Source organism: Lepus europaeus, chromosome 15 (genome assembly GCF_033115175.1).
Source record: "Lepus europaeus isolate LE1 chromosome 15, mLepTim1.pri, whole genome shotgun sequence".
Taxonomy (NCBI): Eukaryota; Metazoa; Chordata; class Mammalia; order Lagomorpha; family Leporidae; genus Lepus; species Lepus europaeus.
Genome location: NC_084841.1, coordinates 84,703,048 through 84,709,660, shown reverse-complemented (window position 1 = coordinate 84,709,660; position 6,613 = coordinate 84,703,048).

The window sequence follows — 6,613 nt, the reverse complement described above, 5'->3', positions numbered from 1 at the left end:
GAAATTGATCACTTGGACTAGTGAGATGGCATTGGTACATGCCACCTTGATGGGATTGTGTTGGAATCCCCTGGCACATTTCTAACTCCACCATTTGGGGCAAGTCCGATTGAGCATGTCCCAGATTGTACATCTCCTCCCTCTCTTTTTCCACTCTGAAATTTAACAGGGATCACTTTTCAGTTAAAATTTAAACACCTAAGAATAATTGTGTGTTAATTACAGAGTTCAACCACTAGTACTAGAACAACAACAACAAAAACAACAACAAATACTAAAAAGGATAAAGTATTACATTGTACATCTAGAGTCAGGACAAGAGCTGATCAGGTCATTGTTTCTTATAGTGTCCATTTCACTTAACAGGTTTCCCCTTTGGTGCTCAGTTGTCACCGATCAGGGAAAACAAATGATATTTGTCTCTTTGGGACTGGCTTAATTCACTCAGCATGATGTTTTCCAGATTGCTCCATCTTGTTGCAAATGACCGGGTTTCATTGTTCCTTACTGCTGTATAGTATTCTATGGAGTACATGTCCCATAATTTCTTTATCCAGTCTACTGTTGATGGGCATTTGGGTTGGTTCCAGGTCTTAGCTATTGTGAATTGAGCTGCAATAAACATTAAGGTGCAGATGGCTTTTTTATTAGCCAAATTAATTTCCTTTGGGTAAATTCCAAAGAGTGGGATGGCTGGGTTGTATGTAGGGTTATGTTCAGGTTTCTGAGGAATCTCCAGACAGACTTCCATAGTGGCTTAACCAGTTTGCATTCCCACCAACAGTGGGTTAGTGTCCCTTTTTCCCCACATCCTCTCCAGCATCTGTTGTTGGTAGATTTCTGAATGTGAGCCATTCTAACCGGGGTGAGGTGAAACCTCATTGTGGTTTTGATTTGCATTTCTCTGATTGCTAGTGATCTTGAACATTTTTTCATGTGTCTGTTGTCCATTTGGATTTCCTGTTTTGAAAAATGTCTATTGAGGTCCTTGGCCCATCTCTTAAGTGGGTTGTTTGTTTTGTTGTTGTGGGTTTTCTTGATTTCTTTGTAGATTCTGGTTATCAACCCTTTATCTGTAGTATAGTTTGCAAATATTTTTTCCCATTCTGTCAGTTGCCTCTTCACTTTCCTGACTGTTTCTTTTGAAGTACAGAAACTTCTAAATTTGATGCAATCCCAAATGTTAATTTTGGTTTTGACTGCCTGTGCTGCTGGAGTATTTTCCAAGAAGTCTTTGCCTGTGCCTATATCTTGCAGGGTTTCTCCAATGCTCTCTAATAATTTGATGGTTTCAGGTCGTAGATTTAAGTCTTTAATCCACGTTGAGTGAATTTTTGTGTAAGGTGAAAGGTATGGGTCTTGCTTCAAGCTTCTGCACGTGGAAATCCAATTTTCCCAGCACCATTTATTGAATAGACTGTCCTTATTCCAGGGATTGGATTTGGATCTTTGGTCAAATATAAGTTGGCTGTAGATGTTTGGATTGATTTCTGGTGTTTCTATTCTGTTCCATTGGTCTATCCATCTGTTTCTGTACTAGTACCATGCTGTTTTGATAACAACTGCCCTGTAGTATGTCCTGAAATCTGGTATTGTGATGCCTCCGGCTTTGTTTTTGTTGTACAAGATTGCTTTGGCTATTCGAGGTGTTCTGTGTCTCCATATGAATTTCAGCATCATTTTTTCCAGATCTGAGAAGAAGGTCTTTGGTATCTTGATTGGTATTACATTGAATGTATAAATTGCTTTTGGGAGAATAGACATTTTGATGATATTGATTCTTCCAATCCATGAGCATGGAAGATTTCTCCATTTTTTGGTATCCTCTTCTATTTCTTTCTGTAAGGTTTTGTAGTTTTCATCGTAGAGATCTTTAATGTCTTTGGTTAAGTTTATTCCAAGGTATTTGATTGTTTTTGTAGCTATTGTGAATGGGATTGATCTTAGGAGTTCTTCCTCAGCTGTGGCATTGCCTGTGTATACAAAGGCTGTTGATTTTTGTGCATTGATTGTATATCCTGCTACTTTGCCAAACTCTTCGATGAGTTCCAGCAGTCTCTTAGTAGAGTTCTTTGGGTCCCCTAAATAAAGAATCATATCATCTGCAAAGAGGGATAGTTTGAGTTCTTCCTTCCCGATTTGTATCCCTTTAATTTCTTTTTCTTGCCTAATACCTCTGGCCAAAACTTCCAGAACTATATTGAATAGCAGTGGTGAGAGTGGGCATCCCTGTCTGGTACCAGATCTCAGCGGAAATGCTTCCAACTTTTCCCCATTTAATAGGATGTTGGCCGTGGGTTTTTCATATATTGCTTTGATTGTATTGAGGAATGTTCCTTCCATACCCAGCTTGCTAGAGTTTTCATCATGAAAGGGTGTTGTATTTTATCAAATGCTTTCTCTGCGTCTAATGAGAGAATCATATGGTTTTTCTTCTGCAGTCTGTTAATGTAGTGTATTACGTTGATTGTTTTGCAAATGTTGAACCATCCCTGCATACCAGGGATAAATCCCACTTGGTCTGGGTGGATGATCTTTCTGATGTGTTGGCCAGAATTTTATTGAGTATTTTTGCATCTATGTTCATCAGGGATATTGGTCTGTAATTCTCTTTCAATGTTGCATCTTTTTCTGGCTTAGGAATTAAGGTGATGCTGGCTTCATAGAAAGAATTTGGGAGGATTCCCTCTTTTTCAATTGTTTTGAATAGTTTGAGAAGAATTGGAGTTAGTTCTTCTCTAAATGTCTGGTAGAACTCAGCAGTGAATCCATCTGGCCCTGGGCTTTTCTTTGTTGGGAGGGCCTTTATTACTGTTTTAATTTCTGTGTCAGTTATTGGTCTGTTTAGGTTTTCTATGTCTTCCTGGCTCAATTTAGGTAGGTTGTATGTGTCCAAGAATCTGTCCATTTCTGATAGATTTCCCTGTTTGCTGGCATACAAGTCCTTGTAGTAATTTCTGATGATTCTTTTTATTTCTGTGATATCTGTTGTTACGTTTCCCTTTTCATCTCTGATCCTATTGATTTGGGTCTTTTCTCTTCTTTTTTTAGTGAGTTGGGCCAATGGGGTGTCAATTTTGTTTATTTTTTCAAAAAAACAGCTCCTCGTTTGGCTGATTTTTTGTAATGTTTTTTTGGATTCAATCCTATTGATTTCTTCTTTGATTTTAATTATTTCTCTTCTCCTACTGGGTTTGGGTTTGGTTTGCTGCAGATTTTCTAGATCCTTGAGATGACTTGAAAGCTCATCTATTTGGTGCCTTTCCAATTTCTTGATGTAGGCACCTATTGATATAAACTTTCCTCTTAACACTGCTTTTGTTGTATCCCATAGGTTTTGGTATGTTGTGCTGTTATCCTCATTTACTTCCAGAAAATTTTTGATTTCTCTTTTAATTTCTTCTATGACCCATTGTTCATTCAGGAGCATGTTGTTCAATCTCCATGTGTTTGCACGTGCTCTAGGGATTCCTGAGTTGCTAATTTCCAATTTCATTCCTTTGTGGTCTGAGAAGCTGCATGGTATGATTCTAATTCTTTTGAATTTGCTGAGCCTTGCTTTATGGCCTAGTATGTGGTCAATCCTAGAGAAGGTTCCATGTACTGCTGAGAAGAATGTAAAGTCTTTAGATGTAGGATGAAATGTTCTGTAGATATCTGTTAGATCCATTTGGTCTATAGTGTCATTTAAATCTACTGTCTCCTTGTTGATCTTCTGTCCTGTTGATCTGTCTATCTCTGAGAGTGGAGTATTGAAGTCCCCCAGTACTATTGTATTGGTGTCTAAGTCTCCCTTTAAGTCCCTTAACAAGTCTTTTAAATAAGCTGGTGCCCTGTAATTAGGTGCATATACATTGATAATCATTATATCTTCCTGTTGAATGGATCCCTTAATCATGAAATAGTGCCCCTCTTTGTCTCTCCTAACAGTTTTTGTGGTAAAGTTTATGTTGTCCGCTCTTTTTCATTTCTGTTGGCATGGTATATCTTTTTCCAGCCTTTCACTTTCAGCCTGTATGGATCATTGTTGGAAAGATGAGTTTCTTGTAAGCAGCAAAAAGATGGGTTTTGTTCCTTAACCCAATCAGCCAATCGGTGTCTTTTAACTGGACAGTTCAAGCCATTAACATTCAATGTGACTATTGAGAAGGAGTAACTTTGCCCTGCCATTTGCCAAAGATATTTTCTAATATATGGTTTGAGAGTCCTGTGATCTTTTGCTGTGAGGTTCCCTTCCTTTACCTTCTTTCATATTGGTTACCGTGTTTCTGTGTTTCTGTATGTAACACATCTTTAAGCATCTTTTGCAGGGCTGGACGAGTGGCGACAAATTCTTTCAATTTCTGTTTGCTGTGAAAGGTCTTTATTTCACCTTCATTCATAAATGAGAGCTTTGCAGGATATAATATTCTGGGCTGGCAGTTTTTCTCTCTTAGTACCTGGGCTATATCTCACCATTCTCTCCTAGCTTGTAGGGTTTCTGAAGAGAAGTCAGCTGTGAGTCTAATTGGAGATCCTCTGAGAGTAATCTGGCGTTTCTCTCTTGCACATTTTAGGATCTTTTCTTTGTTTCACTGTGGTGAGTTTGATTACGACATGTCGTGGTGAGGATCTCTTTTGGTCATGTTTATTAGGGGTTCTATGAGCTTCCTGTACTAGGATGTCTCTGTCCTCCAAACCTGGGAAATTTTCTGCTAGTATCTCACTAAAAAGGCCTTGTAATCCTTTTTCCCTCTCCATGCCTTCAGGAACTCCTAGAACCCGAATGTTGGGTTTTTTAATAGTATTCTGTAGATTTCTGACAGTATTTTTTAGATTTCTGATTTCTTCTTCTTTTCTTTGATTTGACTGTTTCCTTTCCTGTTCTCTGTCTTCTAATTCCGATATTCTCTCTTCTGCTTCACCCATTCTGTTTTTAAGGCTTTCTAATGTGTTTGTCATTTGATCTATTGAGTTCTTCATTTCATTATGGTTTCTTGTCACTATCACAGTTTCATGTTCTACTAGTTGTTTCATTTCATTTTGATTCCTCCTTAATATTTCCTTTTCACGAGAGAGATTTTCTATCTTGTCCATTAAGGATTTCTGTAGTTCAAGAATTTGTTTTTGAGAACTTCTTAATGTTCTTATCAATTTTTTGAGATCCGCTTCTTGCATTTCCTCTATCTCTTCATCTTCATAATCTTGGATTGGGGTGTCTTGTTCATTTGGGGGCATCATAGTGTCTTCCTTGCTCTTGTTACCTCGGCTTCTACGTTTGTTGTTTGGCATGTTGGAGATAATTTATGGTTTTTTTTTTTTTTTTTTTTTGCTGTGGTGATTTTTTTTCTCGTTATACTATGCCTCTAAGTGGGCTGTCTGCTTTGATGGATCCTTAGAGGCTGTGATGGGTGTGGCCAGAGAGCTCTGATTGATTCTTCAGGTTTAAGGCTGTGCAAAAAATGACTCACCTTGCTCCTTGCTGGATCTCTCTCTCTCTCTCTCTCTCTCTCTCTTTTTTTTTTTTTTTTTGACTCAGTTGGGAAGTAATTCCGAATGGCTGAGTGGAATTGAGGGTAGTTGAAATCTGGCCTCTGTGAGTATTCGTTTGATCTACCCCTGGGACCACACAAAGAGTTTATGCAGCCCTCAATGTGTTCTCAAGTTTCACCTTAGACCCAAAGTTACTGAGTTTGTGTACTCATTGCCGCTTTACATATGTAAAATGGTGCCTGCTCTTTGTTTTGCTCAAGTGGAGGGAGGGGCCTCTGCCTTTCCCCACTAATGTCTCGCATTTCTGAGGCTTTTGTCTTACCTCCCGTTCGTTCCCGCGCTGGGGAGATTCTGTGGCTCGGCTCCCGCGGTTGGGTTTCCACGTGGTGGGCTCCTTGTAGGTCCTCTGTGTCACATCCACTAGATCCAGAAGCATTTCCTCTGCAGTTTTTTTCTTGAATCTTTTCCTGAGGCTGCAGTAATTCCACTTTTATGAAACTTTATTTTCCAGACTATCAGCACACGTCCTCACTATCCGCCATCTTGGCTCCGCCCCCTCATTACTGAATCTTAAATGAGCTAGTTTTGTGACCTTGGGAAAATTTTTTTTTTCTTTGAATTTTGGCTTCAACTGAACTGTCAGGAAGTCGATGGGGACATCTGTCTTCCACCCACAACTTGAATGAACAGAAAATGAATTCTGTCCTAGAGTTTCAGGAAAGAAAGACAGCTGTACTGACTCCTTGAGTTTAGTCGAGTGACCTAAACCTCGCTCTGACTTCCAACACTGAGAGTATGGGTCTGTGTGGTTTTAAGCCTCTAAACTTGGTGTTATTTGTTAGAGCAGCAGCAGAAGACTAGGACAGTTTATGCCTCCCACCTCTGCAGTCTGCTTGCATGCTGTCTCCTTTCATGAGTTAGGTGGTTCCTGCAGCTCCAATCTCCTTCTTATTGTCTTCACAACATGCCTATTATTTTCACAATGTGTTTAAAGGACTGTGGAAAGACACGAAGAAGAATATGCAGCAAAGACCATATATGACCTGCAAAGTTGAAAATCTGGTTCTTTAAAGACAAAGTTTGTCTACACCTGATATAAAGTGTGTATGCTTCTTGGAACACAGAGGAGATCGTGGACTAG